The following is an 18,219-nucleotide window of genomic DNA, read 5'->3' on the forward strand; positions in this document are numbered from 1 at the left end:
GATACAGTCTAAAGTATAGATCTCAAAGTCTGTGCACAGAATTTAGCAAGGGCCTCGCACCTTCTGATGCATCAGGTAGGTGCACAATAGCATAGCCTAACCCTCTGTACTTTGGTCTATATTGATGCGGGACATAGACAGCCAGCTGATGACCAATCCATTAGTGCAATGGATGGCTGGAAGCATTTGTCTTTGCCTTTGCAATACCACAGAAGCAATGCATGGTCAATGTACAGCAATGACACACCTGTGTGAACAGCCAGGAGACCCCCCCCCCCCCCCCCATGTTATGTTACATAGTTACATAGTTAGTACGGTCGAAAAAAGACATATGTCCATCAAGTTCAACCAGGGAATTAAGGGGTAGGGGTGTGGCGCGATATTGGGGAAGGGATGAGATTTTATATTTCTTCATAAGCATTAATCTTATTTTGTCAATTAGGAACATTCAGCACCCACCCGCTATCAAGGCAGCTGCCTATCATGTCATGCCCTACCTGCACAGGTGTGCTGGCTACTCAAATGATCCAATTAAGGAGGCCATTTAGTCAGCAGCAGCAGAAGTCCTGTGCCTGGACGCTCCAACAGCGGCCAGACACAAGCAGAAGCAGAAGCAGCAGAAGCAGCAGCAGCACCACCTTTTGTTTTTTGGCTGCAGCAGCAGCAAGGCCCACAGGGCTGGCTAGCTGGCTAGCCAGCAAGCAGGTAGCAATTAAAGTAGGAATCTTTCTTTTTAACCCTGTAAGGGGGTGGTGCACTGTACCCGAAGATACTGCCATATCGGGTCAATGCATAGGGCGACGGAAGCAAGCTTCGAAATCGGCCCCCGTTCTCAAAAATCCATTTAATATATGGTCCCCAGATAGGGGACGTATCAGATATTAAACTGATAAGAACAGATTTTTTTTTTAAGTTAGCCCTCAGAACTCAATCAGAGCTCCAAGATCTTATATGGACTCGATTGTTTTGTTCATCATCAGGTAACACTTTTATTTATTCCTAAAAAAAGACAAATTGAAATAAAATATTATAACAACAATAAAAATAATAAACATTCCAAAATTATAACAAATTCATTCCCTTTCTCCGGGCGTAAACTGCCAAGTAATCAATTAAACCATAGGTTAAGCTTCCTTTTTCCATTTCCCTTTTTACTGGGATGGCCAACCAGGCCGGTATTTTATAAGTTACCATAAATCGATCCACGTCAGGGCGAAAAGAATCATAAACTTTGTTTCTTACTGCAGGCAACTGGGCTTTAAAGGTGGATAATAGATCATCCAGGTCCTGTAAGAACAATTCTCTTTCCTCATCTGGAGCTCTCTCCAAAATAGTTTGGAAAGACCCTGAATATCCTCTTAAATCTCTCACCGGCTCTTCATTTTTCTTTTTACTCTTATGCTCTCCAATGTTCTTTTCTTCTACTATCATCTCTTTTCCAACAATTTTTGGCTCTTGGGTTACCACTTCCTTATCTTTTCTCACAGATCTTTTAATTTCTGGCTCTTGTTCAGAAACTTCTTCTTCTCTTTTCTTCTTCCTCTTTGGACAGTTCACATACATGTGACCAATTTTGTTACATAAATTACATTTACTTTTTTGGCTACAGGATTCGATTTCATGACCTTCTTTTTGGCATTTTTGGCACCACATTGAGGTGCACTCTTCCTTTAAATGGCCATATTTCTTGCATTTTCTACAGAAATTCTGCATACCTGCAAAAAACATATCTCCATTGATAACCCCTATTTTAAAACGGGCAGGGGGATAAAGAACTCTTCCATCTGCGTCTTCCTTGAACTTTACTTTAAATCTCCACTTTGTTGTCCAGACTCCATACTGATTATAAATTTTCCCAAGTGGCGCAATTTCCTCACAAAATTGGGTCAAAAGAATTATAATATCCTCCTCAGGGACGTAAGGACTATACATCCTCACCGTTAAAATTCTTTCTCTCCTGGGAAAGTGGGGAATGACTTCCACGCCCTCCCACACTGGATCAGACTTGATTGTCTCAAATTTCTTCCAAAATAAATCATAATCCTCTTCGGAAACCAAAATAACATCAAAGCACCCTTTCTTTGGAAATTCCAACATGGAAAGGATTTGTGTCTTTGCAATTTCCAAAACTCCAAAAAGAATTTCCTCCATTACAAAGGAAAGTCCTCTTCTTTTCTTCTCAAGGTCTTTCAGCAGGATCCGGACCCCATTCTTGATCTTCCCAAAAAAAGGAACCTCCTCTCCAACAGATTGAGAGGTGTCCATGATCTCTTCCATCTTCAATAGGCGTGTCCAGGCAGGGACAGAAAAACACTCCCCCACCAAAGAGTGGGCAGTGAAGGGTGATCGCCTCCCGTTGTCTGGGGACTAAGCCGGCTCCCTAATAGCAGCAGGGGGGTGAAGTCCCTCCGTTAAGAAGGACGATCCCCCCAGGCCAAGGAGCCGGGTACCCCAGACACCCTCTGACCAGACCAAGTGAGCAGATACTACACTTGATCTTAGCCAAAAGGCCGAGAAGCGATAACCGTGAAAGGGGCGGGCCCAACAAGGTGCCCTTCATGGGCACTATCACTGCTTGCTGTCAGGGAGGCTGCCAGACAATTTTCCATGCACACTCTGGGCTGGGGGGCAGTCAACCACCAGTACACACAGCAGAACCTAAACCCATACCATTATTGCTAAGCAGCAAGACAGGGGCCCATTGCACTCCCACGGGGCCTTTTTAAATGCAATCCATAACCCGGATTTGCCAGGAACCCTTCTTACTCCTCCTACTTGCATGTGACACTGGGCTTAGGATCTGCATAGGAAACACACACACAAGCACACACCTACCTTTGTTGCCTGCAGATGCCTCCTTGGCTGTCCCCAAACGGTATCAAACCAACACCCACGGGAAGCTGTAAGCATAGAGGACATGCCTGCACCCCATTGGACTTACCTGTGTGGGTTAAACCCGGGTTATTTGACAACCTATGGCGGTGATGGTTCTGCTCAGGCAGAGCAGTGCTGATGCTCCTCATAAAGCTGTCGCTGCTGTGAAGGTTCTAGGTGACATCACAAATCCCTATGGTTACATACACAACAAAGCTGGGTTGTTGTTGTTTACACTCTGCAAGGCCTGTGGAAGTGAGTGACATCATAGCACTGTAGTTCTGAGGGTTCTAGATGGATGCAACAATCTCCTGTTGCTTCTATGAAGGCCATAATAGACGACATCACCAAACAGCTCCATAGTCACATACACAGCAAAGGAGAGATGTTGTTTACACCTAGTGATGTCAGTGGTATTGAGTGACATCACAGCACAGTGCTAAGGCTCCTGGGCCTGGACACAGCAGCGGCTGCAATATCTCAACGGAGAATACGTTTATATATATGTGTGTGTGTGCGCGTATATATATATATATATATATATATATATATATATATATATATTTCTCCGCCGAAATCACTTTTAAACCCATTTCCACCTTTTTTTCCCTTCTCTTCCTCTTACTTTTTTTTCACGTTTTTTTATGTTTTTCTCCTTTTCGCCTCTTTTCTGGGCGTATTATTCTTCTTTTTCTTCTTTTTTTTCGTCTAATGCATACCCCATCAGTGCAGCAATGCTTATTCAATACCGCCAGCAGATGGAGACACTGGGGGATAATTTTCTAAGGATTTATACTGATTTTTCCTGTCTGAATTTGTCGCACAGAAAGTTGCAGGCCAAATATGTGTGACATTTCTGCGACTTTAGCTTCTAGAGCATTTTTACAACATTATACATAGGTGCTGAATACATAAAAAGCGACTGTTCAGCGACAGACAAGTCGCATCGGCTGAAAGTAGGCCAGAATGTCAGTCCATGTTGGAGCAGGTTTAGATACAGTCTAAAGTATAGATCTCAAAGTCTGTGCACAGAATTTAGCAAGGGCCTCGCACCTTCTGATGCATCAGGTAGGTGCACAATAGCATAGCCTAACCCTCTGTACTTTGGTCTATATTGATGCGGGACATAGACAGCCAGCTGATGACCAATCCATTAGTGCAATGGATGGCTGGAAGCATTTGTCTTTGCCTTTGCAATACCACAGAAGCAATGCATGGTCAATGTACAGCAATGACACACCTGTGTGAACAGCCAGGAGACCCCCCCCCCCCCATGTTATGTTACATAGTTACATAGTTAGTACGGTCGAAAAAAGACATATGTCCATCAAGTTCAACCAGGGAATTAAGGGGTAGGGGTGTGGCGCGATATTGGGGAAGGGATGAGATTTTATATTTCTTCATAAGCATTAATCTTATTTTGTCAATTAGGAACATTCAGCACCCACCCGCTATCAAGGCAGCTGCCTATCATGTCATGCCCTACCTGCACAGGTGTGCTGGCTACTCAAATGATCCAATTAAGGAGGCCATTTAGTCAGCAGCAGCAGAAGTCCTGTGCCTGGACGCTCCAACAGCGGCCAGACACAAGCAGAAGCAGAAGCAGCAGAAGCAGCAGCAGCACCACCTTTTGTTTTTTGGCTGCAGCAGCAGCAAGGCCCACAGGGCTGGCTAGCTGGCTAGCCAGCAAGCAGGTAGCAATGAAAGTAGGAATCTTTCTTTTTAACCCTGTAAGGGGGTGGTGCACTGTACCCGAAGATACTGCCATATCGGGTCAATGCATAGGGCGACGGAAGCAAGCTTCGAAATCGGCCCCCGTTCTCAAAAATCCATTTAATATATGGTCCCCAGATAGGGGACGTATCAGATATTAAACTGATAAGAACAGATACTACACTTGATCTTAGCCAAAAGGCCGAGAAGCGATAACCGTGAAAGGGGCGGGCCCAACAAGGTGCCCTTCATGGGCACTATCACTGCTTGCTGTCAGGGAGGCTGCCAGACAATTTTCCATGCACACTCTGGGCTGGGGGGCAGTCAACCACCAGTACACACAGCAGAACCTAAACCCATACCATTATTGCTAAGCAGCAAGACAGGGGCCCATTGCACTCCCACGGGGCCTTTTTAAATGCAATCCATAACCCGGATTTGCCAGGAACCCTTCTTACTCCTCCTACTTGCATGTGACACTGGGCTTAGGATCTGCATAGGAAACACACACACAAGCACACACCTACCTTTGTTGCCTGCAGATGCCTCCTTGGCTGTCCCCAAACGGTATCAAACCAACACCCACGGGAAGCTGTAAGCATAGAGGACATGCCTGCACCCCATTGGACTTACCTGTGTGGGTTAAACCCGGGTTATTTGACAACCTATGGCGGTGATGGTTCTGCTCAGGCAGAGCAGTGCTGATGCTCCTCATAAAGCTGTCGCTGCTGTGAAGGTTCTAGGTGACATCACAAATCCCTATGGTTACATACACAACAAAGCTGGGTTGTTGTTGTTTACACTCTGCAAGGCCTGTGGAAGTGAGTGACATCATAGCACTGTAGTTCTGAGGGTTCTAGATGGATGCAACAATCTCCTGTTGCTTCTATGAAGGCCATAATAGACGACATCACCAAACAGCTCCATAGTCACATACACAGCAAAGGAGAGATGTTGTTTACACCTAGTGATGTCAGTGGTATTGAGTGACATCTCAGCACAGTGCTAAGGCTCCTGGGCCTGGACACAGCAGCGGCTGCAATATCTCAACGGAGAATACGTTTATATATATGTGTGTGTGTGCGCGTATATATATATATATATATATATATATATATATATATTTCTCCGCCGAAATCACTTTTAAACCCATTTCCACCTTTTTTTCCCTTCTCTTCCTCTTACTTTTTTTTCACGTTTTTTTAAGTTTTTCTCCTTTTCGCCTCTTTTCTGGGCGTATTCTTCTTCTTTTTCTTCTTTTTTTTCGTCTAATGCATACCCCATCAGTGCAGCAATGCTTATTCAATACCGCCAGCAGATGGAGACACTGGGGGATAATTTTCTAAGGATTTATACTGATTTTTCCTGTCTGAATTTGTCGCACAGAAAGTTGCAGGCCAAATATGTGTGACATTTCTGCGACTTTAGCTTCTAGAGCATTTTTACAACATTATACATAGGTGCTGAATACATAAAAAGCGACTGTTCAGCGACAGACAAGTCGCATCGGCTGAAAGTAGGCCAGAATGTCAGTCCATGTTGGAGCAGGTTTAGATACAGTCTAAAGTATAGATCTCAAAGTCTGTGCACAGAATTTAGCAAGGGCCTCGCACCTTCTGATGCATCAGGTAGGTGCACAATAGCATAGCCTAACCCTCTGTACTTTGGTCTATATTGATGCGGGACATAGACAGCCAGCTGATGACCAATCCATTAGTGCAATGGATGGCTGGAAGCATTTGTCTTTGCCTTTGCAATACCACAGAAGCAATGCATGGTCAATGTACAGCAATGACACACCTGTGTGAACAGCCAGGAGACCCCCCCCCCCCCCATGTTATGTTACATAGTTACATAGTTAGTACGGTCGAAAAAAGACATATGTCCATCAAGTTCAACCAGGGAATTAAGGGGTAGGGGTGTGGCGCGATATTGGGGAAGGGATGAGATTTTATATTTCTTCATAAGCATTAATCTTATTTTGTCAATTAGGAACATTCAGCACCCACCCGCTATCAAGGCAGCTGCCTATCATGTCATGCCCTACCTGCACAGGTGTGCTGGCTACTCAAATGATCCAATTAAGGAGGCCATTTAGTCAGCAGCAGCAGAAGTCCTGTGCCTGGACGCTCCAACAGCGGCCAGACACAAGCAGAAGCAGAAGCAGCAGAAGCAGCAGCAGCACCACCTTTTGTTTTTTGGCTGCAGCAGCAACAAGGCCCACAGGGCTGGCTAGCTGGCTAGCCAGCAAGCAGATAGCAATGTAAGTAGGAATCTTTCTTTTTAACCCTGTAAGGGGGTGGTGCACTGTACCCAAAGATACTGCCATATCGGGTCAATGCATAGGGCGACGGAAGCAAGCTTCGAAATCGGCCCCCGTTCTCAAAAATCCATTTAATATATGGTCCCCAGATAGGGGACGTATCAGATATTAAACTGATAAGAACAGATACTACACTTGATCTTAGCCAAAAGGCCGAGAAGCGATAACCGTGAAAGGGGCGGGCCCAACAAGGTGCCCTTCATGGGCACTATCACTGCTTGCTGTCAGGGAGGCTGCCAGACAATTTTCCATGCACACTCTGGGCTGGGGGGCAGTCAACCACCAGTACACACAGCAGAACCTAAACCCATACCATTATTGCTAAGCAGCAAGACAGGGGCCCATTGCACTCCCACGGGGCCTTTTTAAATGCAATCCATAACCCGGATTTGCCAGGAACCCTTCTTACTCCTCCTACTTGCATGTGACACTGGGCTTAGGATCTGCATAGGAAACACACACACAAGCACACACCTACCTTTGTTGCCTGCAGATGCCTCCTTGGCTGTCCCCAAACGGTATCAAACCAACACCCACGGGAAGCTGTAAGCATAGAGGACATGCCTGCACCCCATTGGACTTACCTGTGTGGGTTAAACCCGGGTTATTTGACAACCTATGGCGGTGATGGTTCTGCTCAGGCAGAGCAGTGCTGATGCTCCTCATAAAGCTGTCGCTGCTGTGAAGGTTCTAGGTGACATCACAAATCCCTATGGTTACATACACAACAAAGCTGGGTTGTTGTTGTTTACACTCTGCAAGGCCTGTGGAAGTGAGTGACATCATAGCACTGTAGTTCTGAGGGTTCTAGATGGATTCAACAATCTCCTGTTGCTTCTATGAAGGCCATAATAGACGACATCACCAAACAGCTCCATAGTCACATACACAGCAAAGGAGAGATGTTGTTTACACCTAGTGATGTCAGTGGTATTGAGTGACATCACAGCACAGTGCTAAGGCTCCTGGGCCTGGACACAGCAGCGGCTGCAATATCTCAACGGAGAATACGTTTATATATATGTGTGTGTGTGCGCGTATATATATATATATATATATATATATATATATATATATATATTTCTCCGCCGAAATCACTTTTAAACCCATTTCCACCTTTTTTTCCCTTCTCTTCCTCTTACTTTTTTTTCACGTTTTTTTACGTTTTCTCCTTTTCGCCTCTTTTCTGGGCGTATTATTCTTCTTTTTCTTCTTTTTTTTCCGTCTAATGCATACCCCATCAGTGCAGCAATGCTTATTCAATACCGCCAGCAGATGGAGACACTGGGGGATAATTTTCTAAGGATTTATACTGATTTTTCCTGTCTGAATTTGTCGCACAGAAAGTTGCAGGCCAAATATGTGTGACATTTCTGCGACTTTAGCTTCTAGAGCATTTTTACAACATTATACATAGGTGCTGAATACATAAAAAGCGACTGTTCAGCGACAGACAAGTCGCATCGGCTGAAAGTAGGCCAGAATGTCAGTCCATGTTGGAGCAGGTTTAGATACAGTCTAAAGTATAGATCTCAAAGTCTGTGCACAGAATTTAGCAAGGGCCTCGCACCTTCTGATGCATCAGGTAGGTGCACAATAGCATAGCCTAACCCTCTGTACTTTGGTCTATATTGATGCGGGACATAGACAGCCAGCTGATGACCAATCCATTAGTGCAATGGATGGCTGGAAGCATTTGTCTTTGCCTTTGCAATACCACAGAAGCAATGCATGGTCAATGTACAGCAATGACACACCTGTGTGAACAGCCAGGAGACCCCCCCCCCCCCCCCCATGTTATGTTACATAGTTACATAGTTAGTACGGTCGAAAAAAGACATATGTCCATCAAGTTCAACCAGGGAATTAAGGGGTGTGGCGCGATATTGGGGAAGGGATGAGATTTTATATTTCTTCATAAGCATTAATCTTATTTTGTCAATTAGGAACATTCAGCACCCACCCGCTATCAAGGCAGCTGCCTATCATGTCATGCCCTACCTGCACAGGTGTGCTGGCTACTCAAATGATCCAATTAAGGAGGCCATTTAGTCAGCAGCAGCAGAAGTCCTGTGCCTGGACGCTCCAACAGCGGCCAGACACAAGCAGAAGCAGAAGCAGCAGAAGCAGCAGCAGCACCACCTTTTGTTTTTTGGCTGCAGCAGCAGCAAGGCCCACAGGGCTGGCTAGCTGGCTAGCCAGCAAGCAGGTAGCAATGAAAGTAGGAATCTTTCTTTTTAACCCTGTAAGGGGGTGGTGCACTGTACCCGAAGATACTGCCATATCGGGTCAATGCATAGGGCGACGGAAGCAAGCTTCGAAATCGGCCCCCGTTCTCAAAAATCCATTTAATATATGGTCCCCAGATAGGGGACGTATCAGATATTAAACTGATAAGAACAGATACTACACTTGATCTTAGCCAAAAGGCCGAGAAGCGATAACCGTGAAAGGGGCGGGCCCAACAAGGTGCCCTTCATGGGCACTATCACTGCTTGCTGTCAGGGAGGCTGCCAGACAATTTTCCATGCACACTCTGGGCTGGGGGGCAGTCAACCACCAGTACACACAGCAGAACCTAAACCCATACCATTATTGCTAAGCAGCAAGACAGGGGCCCATTGCACTCCCACGGGGCCTTTTTAAATGCAATCCATAACCCGGATTTGCCAGGAACCCTTCTTACTCCTCCTACTTGCATGTGACACTGGGCTTAGGATCTGCATAGGAAACACACACACAAGCACACACCTACCTTTGTTGCCTGCAGATGCCTCCTTGGCTGTCCCCAAACGGTATCAAACCAACACCCACGGGAAGCTGTAAGCATAGAGGACATGCCTGCACCCCATTGGACTTACCTGTGTGGGTTAAACCCGGGTTATTTGACAACCTATGGCGGTGATGGTTCTGCTCAGGCAGAGCAGTGCTGATGCTCCTCATAAAGCTGTCGCTGCTGTGAAGGTTCTAGGTGACATCACAAATCCCTATGGTTACATACACAACAAAGCTGGGTTGTTGTTGTTTACACTCTGCAAGGCCTGTGGAAGTGAGTGACATCATAGCACTGTAGTTCTGAGGGTTCTAGATGGATGCAACAATCTCCTGTTGCTTCTATGAAGGCCATAATAGACGACATCACCAAACAGCTCCATAGTCACATACACAGCAAAGGAGAGATGTTGTTTACACCTAGTGATGTCAGTGGTATTGAGTGACATCACAGCACAGTGCTAAGGCTCCTGGGCCTGGACACAGCAGCGGCTGCAATATCTCAACGGAGAATACGTTTATATATATGTGTGTGTGTGCGCGTATATATATATATATATATATATATATATATATATATATATATATATTTCTCCGCCGAAATCACTTTTAAACCCATTTCCACCTTTTTTTCCCTTCTCTTCCTCTTACTTTTTTTTCACGTTTTTTTACGTTTTTCTCCTTTTCGCCTCTTTTCTGGGCGTATTATTCTTCTTTTTCTTCTTTTTTTTCGTCTAATGCATACCCCATCAGTGCAGCAATGCTTATTCAATACCGCCAGCAGATGGAGACACTGGGGGATAATTTTCTAAGGATTTATACTGATTTTTCCTGTCTGAATTTGTCGCACAGAAAGTTGCAGGCCAAATATGTGTGACATTTCTGCGACTTTAGCTTCTAGAGCATTTTTACAACATTATACATAGGTGCTGAATACATAAAAAGCGACTGTTCAGCGACAGACAAGTCGCATCGGCTGAAAGTAGGCCAGAATGTCAGTCCATGTTGGAGCAGGTTTAGATACAGTCTAAAGTATAGATCTCAAAGTCTGTGCACAGAATTTAGCAAGGGCCTCGCACCTTCTGATGCATCAGGTAGGTGCACAATAGCATAGCCTAACCCTCTGTACTTTGGTCTATATTGATGCGGGACATAGACAGCCAGCTGATGACCAATCCATTAGTGCAATGGATGGCTGGAAGCATTTGTCTTTGCCTTTGCAATACCACAGAAGCAATGCATGGTCAATGTACAGCAATGACACACCTGTGTGAACAGCCAGGAGCCTCCCCCCCCCCCCATGTTATGTTACATAGTTACATAGTTAGTACGGTCGAAAAAAGACATATGTCCATCAAGTTCAACCAGGGAATTAAGGGGTAGGGGTGTGGCGCGATATTGGGGAAGGGATGAGATTTTATATTTCTTCATAAGCATTAATCTTATTTTGTCAATTAGGAACATTCAGCACCCACCCGCTATCAAGGCAGCTGCCTATCATGTCATGCCCTACCTGCACAGGTGTGCTGGCTACTCAAATGATCCAATTAAGGAGGCCATTTAGTCAGCAGCAGCAGAAGTCCTGTGCCTGGACGCTCCAACAGCGGCCAGACACAAGCAGAAGCAGAAGCAGCAGAAGCAGCAGCAGCACCACCTTTTGTTTTTTGGCTGCAGCAGCAGCAAGGCCCACAGGGCTGGCTAGCTGGCTAGCCAGCAAATAGGTAGCAATGAAAGTAGGAATCTTTCTTTTTAACCCTGTAAGGGGGTGGTGCACTGTACCCGAAGATACTGCCATATCGGGTCAATGCATAGGGCGACGGAAGCAAGCTTCGAAATCGGCCCCCGTTCTCAAAAATCCATTTAATATATGGTCCCCAGATAGGGGACGTATCAGATATTAAACTGATAAGAACAGATTTTTTGAAAAGCCGAGGAACGTGCTTTCGATTCACCCAAAGTGCAAGAAAAAGTGCAAACGTGTTACACTAAAAAAACGTGCACAAAGGATGCGGTCTATCGCAAGCCCTTCTCCGATAGGAGAGAGGCCCCCCAACAAACCTTACCCTTCGCCTCCGGACCAAAAGGTACCTGCGAGGTTCCAGGTTCGATGTCCCTTTTCGCCGAAGCTACTAGGAGACCACAAATGCTCCCGGCATCCCCCTTGGCGTTAGCCAAGGTATCTGCCCGCAGAGCCGATTACGGTAGGTACCCTGCGAAGCAGGAGTACCCGGGGTGTTTGCAGGGAGGTGCGGAACCTAATGGCCACACACACCTCCCCTAGACCGCCAGGAGGGACACCCAGAAGGGCTACCGCATCCTGACAAATCCTGTGAACACACAACACGCAAAAAGTGACACAGTGAGACAAAAAATAAATAAATAAGTGAATGTGTGCAGATATACTGCCCGGACATCCGGCCGGATCTATAAAAATTTCTCTGATCCTAGCCAGAAGGCCGGGAATCAAGAGGTGAGTGCCACAAGGTGAAGAGATTATGGTGCCCGTGCTTCAACTCAGTGAGCCTATTCTCCCAGTGAGTTTCGGCACCTCGGGGTCACCACTCCCCGAGGCACAAAAGTACCTCGGCTCTAGACCCTCTCAGCCTCATGGCGAGACCCGGAGGGAACAGGTCACATCGGGGCAGCCGTCGAGCTGATTCCTCAGAACCAGCCCCGGAAAGCCCTGGTACACCTGCATCCTCCATGCAGCACCCATCCCCACCAGCATGAAAACTGATAAGAACAGATACTACACTTGATCTTAGCCAAAAGGCCGAGAAGCGATAACCGTGAAAGGGGCGGGCCCAACAAGGTGCCCTTCATGGGCACTATCACTGCTTGCTGTCAGGGAGGCTGCCAGACAATTTTCCATGCACACTCTGGGCTGGGGGGCAGTCAACCACCAGTACACACAGCAGAACCTAAACCCATACCATTATTGCTAAGCAGCAAGACAGGGGCCCATTGCACTCCCACGGGGCCTTTTTAAATGCAATCCATAACCCGGATTTGCCAGGAACCCTTCTTACTCCTCCTACTTGCATGTGACACTGGGCTTAGGATCTGCATAGGAAACACACACACAAGCACACACCTACCTTTGTTGCCTGCAGATGCCTCCTTGGCTGTCCCCAAACGGTATCAAACCAACACCCACGGGAAGCTGTAAGCATAGAGGACATGCCTGCACCCCATTGGACTTACCTGTGTGGGTTAAACCCGGGTTATTTGACAACCTATGGCGGTGATGGTTCTGCTCAGGCAGAGCAGTGCTGATGCTCCTCATAAAGCTGTCGCTGCTGTGAAGGTTCTAGGTGACATCACAAATCCCTATGGTTACATACACAACAAAGCTGGGTTGTTGTTGTTTACACTCTGCAAGGCCTGTGGAAGTGAGTGACATCATAGCACTGTAGTTCTGAGGGTTCTAGATGGATGCAACAATCTCCTGTTGCTTCTATGAAGGCCATAATAGACGACATCACCAAACAGCTCCATAGTCACATACACAGCAAAGGAGAGATGTTGTTTACACCTAGTGATGTCAGTGGTATTGAGTGACATCACAGCACAGTGCTAAGGCTCCTGGGCCTGGACACAGCAGCGGCTGCAATATCTCAACGGAGAATACGTTTATATATATGTGTGTGTGTGCGCGTATATATATATATATATATATATATATATATATATATATATATATATTTCTCCGCCGAAATCACTTTTAAACCCATTTCCACCTTTTTTTCCCTTCTCTTCCTCTTACTTTTTTTTCACGTTTTTTTACGTTTTTCTCCTTTTCGCCTCTTTTCTGGGCGTATTATTCTTCTTTTTCTTCTTTTTTTTCGTCTAATGCATACCCCATCAGTGCAGCAATGCTTATTCAATACCGCCAGCAGATGGAGACACTGGGGGATAATTTTCTAAGGATTTATACTGATTTTTCCTGTCTGAATTTGTCGCACAGAAAGTTGCAGGCCAAATATGTGTGACATTTCTGCGACTTTAGCTTCTAGAGCATTTTTACAACATTATACATAGGTGCTGAATACATAAAAAGCGACTGTTCAGCGACAGACAAGTCGCATCGGCTGAAAGTAGGCCAGAATGTCAGTCCATGTTGGAGCAGGTTTAGATACAGTCTAAAGTATAGATCTCAAAGTCTGTGCACAGAATTTAGCAAGGGCCTCGCACCTTCTGATGCATCAGGTAGGTGCACAATAGCATAGCCTAACCCTCTGTACTTTGGTCTATATTGATGCGGGACATAGACAGCCAGCTGATGACCAATCCATTAGTGCAATGGATGGCTGGAAGCATTTGTCTTTGCCTTTGCAATACCACAGAAGCAATGCATGGTCAATGTACAGCAATGACACACCTGTGTGAACAGCCAGGAGACCCCCCCCCCCCCCATGTTATGTTACATAGTTACATAGTTAGTACGGTCGAAAAAAGACATATGTCCATCAAGTTCAACCAGGGAATTAAGGGGTAGGGGTGTGGCGCGATATTGGGGAAGGGATGAGATTTTATATTTCTTCATAAGCATTAATCTTATTTTGTCAATTAGGAACATTCAGCACCCACCCGCTATCAAGGCAGCTGCCTATCATGTCATGCCCTACCTGCACAGGTGTGCTGGCTACTCAAATGATCCAATTAAGGAGGCCATTTAGTCAGCAGCAGCAGAAGTCCTGTGCCTGGACGCTCCAACAGCGGCCAGACACAAGCAGAAGCAGAAGCAGCAGAAGCAGCAGCAGCACCACCTTTTGTTTTTTGGCTGCAGCAGCAGCAAGGCCCACAGGGCTGGCTAGCTGGCTAGCCAGCAAGCAGGTAGCAATGAAAGTAGGAATCTTTCTTTTTAACCCTGTAAGGGGGTGGTGCACTGTACCCGAAGATACTGCCATATCGGGTCAATGCATAGGGCGACGGAAGCAAGCTTCGAAATCGGCCCCCGTTCTCAAAAATCCATTTAATATATGGTCCCCAGATAGGGGACGTATCAGATATTAAACTGATAAGAACAGATACTACACTTGATCTTAGCCAAAAGGCCGAGAAGCGATAACCGTGAAAGGGGCGGGCCCAACAAGGTGCCCTTCATGGGCACTATCACTGCTTGCTGTCAGGGAGGCTGCCAGACAATTTTCCATGCACACTCTGGGCTGGGGGGCAGTCAACCACCAGTACACACAGCAGAACCTAAACCCATACCATTATTGCTAAGCAGCAAGACAGGGGCCCATTGCACTCCCACGGGGCCTTTTTAAATGCAATCCATAACCCGGATTTGCCAGGAACCCTTCTTACTCCTCCTACTTGCATGTGACACTGGGCTTAGGATCTGCATAGGAAACACACACACAAGCACACACCTACCTTTGTTGCCTGCAGATGCCTCCTTGGCTGTCCCCAAACGGTATCAAACCAACACCCACGGGAAGCTGTAAGCATAGAGGACATGCCTGCACCCCATTGGACTTACCTGTGTGGGTTAAACCCGGGTTATTTGACAACCTATGGCGGTGATGGTTCTGCTCAGGCAGAGCAGTGCTGATGCTCCTCATAAAGCTGTCGCTGCTGTGAAGGTTCTAGGTGACATCACAAATCCCTATGGTTACATACACAACAAAGCTGGGTTGTTGTTGTTTACACTCTGCAAGGCCTGTGGAAGTGAGTGACATCATAGCACTGTAGTTCTGAGGGTTCTAGATGGATGCAACAATCTCCTGTTGCTTCTATGAAGGCCATAATAGACGACATCACCAAACAGCTCCATAGTCACATACACAGCAAAGGAGAGATGTTGTTTACACCTAGTGATGTCAGTGGTATTGAGTGACATCACAGCACAGTGCTAAGGCTCCTGGGCCTGGACACAGCAGCGGCTGCAATATCTCAACGGAGAATACGTTTATATATATGTGTGTGTGTGCGCGTATATATATATATATATATATATATATATATATATATATATATTTCTCCGCCGAAATCACTTTTAAACCCATTTCCACCTTTTTTTCCCTTCTCTTCCTCTTACTTTTTTTTCACGTTTTTTTACGTTTTTCTCCTTTTCGCCTCTTTTCTGGGCGTATTATTCTTCTTTTTCTTCTTTTTTTTCGTCTAATGCATACCCCATCAGTGCAGCAATGCTTATTCAATACCGCCAGCAGATGGAGACACTGGGGGATAATTTTCTAAGGATTTATACTGATTTTTCCTGTCTGAATTTGTCGCACAGAAAGTTGCAGGCCAAATATGTGTGACATTTCTGCGACTTTAACTTCTAGAGCATTTTTACAACATTATACATAGGTGCTGAATACATAAAAAAGCGACTGTTCAGCGACAGACAAGTCGCATCGGCTGAAAGTAGGCCAGAATGTCAGTCCATGTTGGAGCAGGTTTAGATACAGTCTAAAGTATAGATCTCAAAGTCTGTGCACAGAATTTAGCAAGGGCCTCGCACCTTCTGATGCATCAGGTAGGTGCACAATAGCATAGCCTAACCCTCTGTACTTTGGTCTATATTGATGCGGGACATAGACAGCCAGCTGATGACCAATCCATTAGTGCAATGGATGGCTGGAAGCATTTTGTCTTTGCCTTTGCAATACCACAGAAGCAATGCATGGTCAATGTACAGCAATGACACACCTGTGTGAACAGCCAGGAGACCCCCCCCCCCCCCCCCCCATGTTATGTTACATAGTTACATAGTTAGTACGGTCGAAAAAAGACATATGTCCATCAAGTTCAACCAGGGAATTAAGGGGTAGGGGTGTGGCGCGATATTGGGGAAGGGATGAGATTTTATATTTCTTCATAAGCATTAATCTTATTTTGTCAATTAGGAACATTCAGCACCCACCCGCTATCAAGGCAGCTGCCTATCATGTCATGCCCTACCTGCACAGGTGTGCTGGCTACTCAAATGATCCAATTAAGGAGGCCATTTAGTCAGCAGCAGCAGAAGTCCTGTGCCTGGACGCTCCAACAGAGGCCAGACACAAGCAGAAGCAGAAGCAGCAGAAGCAGCAGCAGCACCACCTTTTGTTTTTTGGCTGCAGCAGCAGCAAGGCCCACAGGGCTGGCTAGCTGGCTAGCCAGCAAGCAGGTAGCAATGAAAGTAGGAATCTTTCTTTTTAACCCTGTAAGGGGGTGGTGCACTGTACCCGAAGATACTGCCATATCGGGTCAATGCATAGGGCGACGGAAGCAAGCTTCGAAATCGGCCCCCGTTCTCAAAAATCCATTTAATATATGGTCCCCAGATAGGGGACGTTATCAGATATTAAACTGATAAGAACAGATACTACACTTGATCTTAGCCAAAAGGCCGAGAAGCGATAACCGTGAAAGGGGCGGGCCCAACAAGGTGCCCTTCATGGGCACTATCACTGCTTGCTGTCAGGGAGGCTGCCAGACAATTTTTCCATGCACACTCTGGGCTGGGGGGCAGTCAACCACCAGTACACACTGCAGAACCTAAACCCATACCATTATTGCTAAGCAGCAAGACAGGGGCCCATTGCACTCCCACGGGGCCCTTTTTAAATGCAATCCATAACCCGGATTTGCCAGGAACCCTTCTTACTCCTCCTACTTGCATGTGACACTGGGCTTAGGATCTGCATAGGAAACACACACACAAGCACACACCTACCTTTGTTGCCTGCAGATGCCTCCTTGGCTGTCCCCAAACGGTATCAAACCAACACCCACGGGAAGCTGTAAGCATAGAGGACATTGCCTGCACCCCATTGGACTTACCTGTGTGGGTTAAACCCGGGTTATTTGACAACCTATGGCGGTGATGGTTCTGCTCAGGCAGAGCAGTGCTGATGCTCCTCATAAAGCTGTCGCTGCTGTGAAGGTTCTAGGTGACATCACAAATCCCTATGGTTACATACACAACAAAGCTGGGTTGTTGTTGTTTACACTCTGCAAGGCCTGTGGAAGTGAGTGACATCATAGCACTGTAGTTCTGAGGGGTTCTAGATGGATGCAACAATCTCCTGTTGCTTCTATGAAGGCCATAATAGACGACATCACCAAACAGCTCCATAGTCACATACACAGCAAAGGAGAGATGTTGTTTACACCTAGTGATGTCAGTGGTATTGAGTGACATCACAGCACAGTGCTAAGGCTCCTGGGCTGTGGACACAGCAGCGGCTGCAATATCTCAACGGAGAATACGTTTATATATATGTGTGTGTGTGTGCGCGTAATATATATATATATATATATATATATATATATATATATATATTTTCTCCGCCGAAATCACTTTTAAACCCCATTTCCACCTTTTTTTCCCTTCTCTTCCTCTTACTTTTTTTTCACGTTTTTTTACGTTTTTCTCCTTTTCGCCTCTTTTCTGGGCGTATTATTCTTCTTTTTCTTCTTTTTTTTCGTCTAATGCATACCCCATCAGTGCAGCAATGCTTATTCAATACCGCCAGCAGATGGAGACACTGGGGGATAATTTTCTAAGGATTTATACTGATTTTTCCTGTCTGAATTTG

The 18,219-nt window shown here is 45.9% G+C and overlaps 6 non-coding genes and 3 pseudogenes across 6 annotated transcripts; all 9 read right to left on the reverse strand.

Moving 5' to 3' along the window:
* Nucleotides 1-747: 747 nt before the first annotated feature.
* Nucleotides 748-932, reverse strand: LOC130306377 (U2 spliceosomal RNA). Its single transcript, XR_008855741.1, has one exon. It is a non-coding gene; the product is annotated as a U2 spliceosomal RNA (small nuclear RNA).
* A 1,453-nt stretch (nt 933-2,385) lies between these two features.
* Nucleotides 2,386-2,522, reverse strand: LOC130306383 (U2 spliceosomal RNA; annotated as a pseudogene).
* A 2,088-nt stretch (nt 2,523-4,610) lies between these two features.
* LOC130306356 (U2 spliceosomal RNA) lies at nt 4,611-4,801 on the reverse strand. Its single transcript, XR_008855721.1, has one exon. It is a non-coding gene; the product is annotated as a U2 spliceosomal RNA (small nuclear RNA).
* Nucleotides 4,802-6,884: 2,083 nt separating this feature from the next.
* LOC130306369 (U2 spliceosomal RNA) lies at nt 6,885-7,075 on the reverse strand. The gene has a single exon (XR_008855734.1). It is a non-coding gene; the product is annotated as a U2 spliceosomal RNA (small nuclear RNA).
* Nucleotides 7,076-9,161: 2,086 nt separating this feature from the next.
* On the reverse strand, nt 9,162-9,352 carry LOC130306357 (U2 spliceosomal RNA). The gene has a single exon (XR_008855722.1). It is a non-coding gene; the product is annotated as a U2 spliceosomal RNA (small nuclear RNA).
* Nucleotides 9,353-11,445: 2,093 nt separating this feature from the next.
* On the reverse strand, nt 11,446-11,619 carry LOC130306376 (U2 spliceosomal RNA; annotated as a pseudogene).
* A 688-nt stretch (nt 11,620-12,307) lies between these two features.
* On the reverse strand, nt 12,308-12,467 carry LOC130306381 (U2 spliceosomal RNA; annotated as a pseudogene).
* A 2,093-nt stretch (nt 12,468-14,560) lies between these two features.
* On the reverse strand, nt 14,561-14,751 carry LOC130306358 (U2 spliceosomal RNA). Its single transcript, XR_008855723.1, has one exon. It is a non-coding gene; the product is annotated as a U2 spliceosomal RNA (small nuclear RNA).
* Nucleotides 14,752-16,847: 2,096 nt separating this feature from the next.
* LOC130306370 (U2 spliceosomal RNA) lies at nt 16,848-17,039 on the reverse strand. Its single transcript, XR_008855735.1, has one exon. It is a non-coding gene; the product is annotated as a U2 spliceosomal RNA (small nuclear RNA).
* Nucleotides 17,040-18,219: the final 1,180 nt, after the last annotated feature.

Source organism: Hyla sarda, unplaced genomic scaffold, assembly GCF_029499605.1.
Source record: "Hyla sarda isolate aHylSar1 unplaced genomic scaffold, aHylSar1.hap1 scaffold_1369, whole genome shotgun sequence".
Taxonomy (NCBI): domain Eukaryota; kingdom Metazoa; phylum Chordata; class Amphibia; order Anura; family Hylidae; genus Hyla; species Hyla sarda.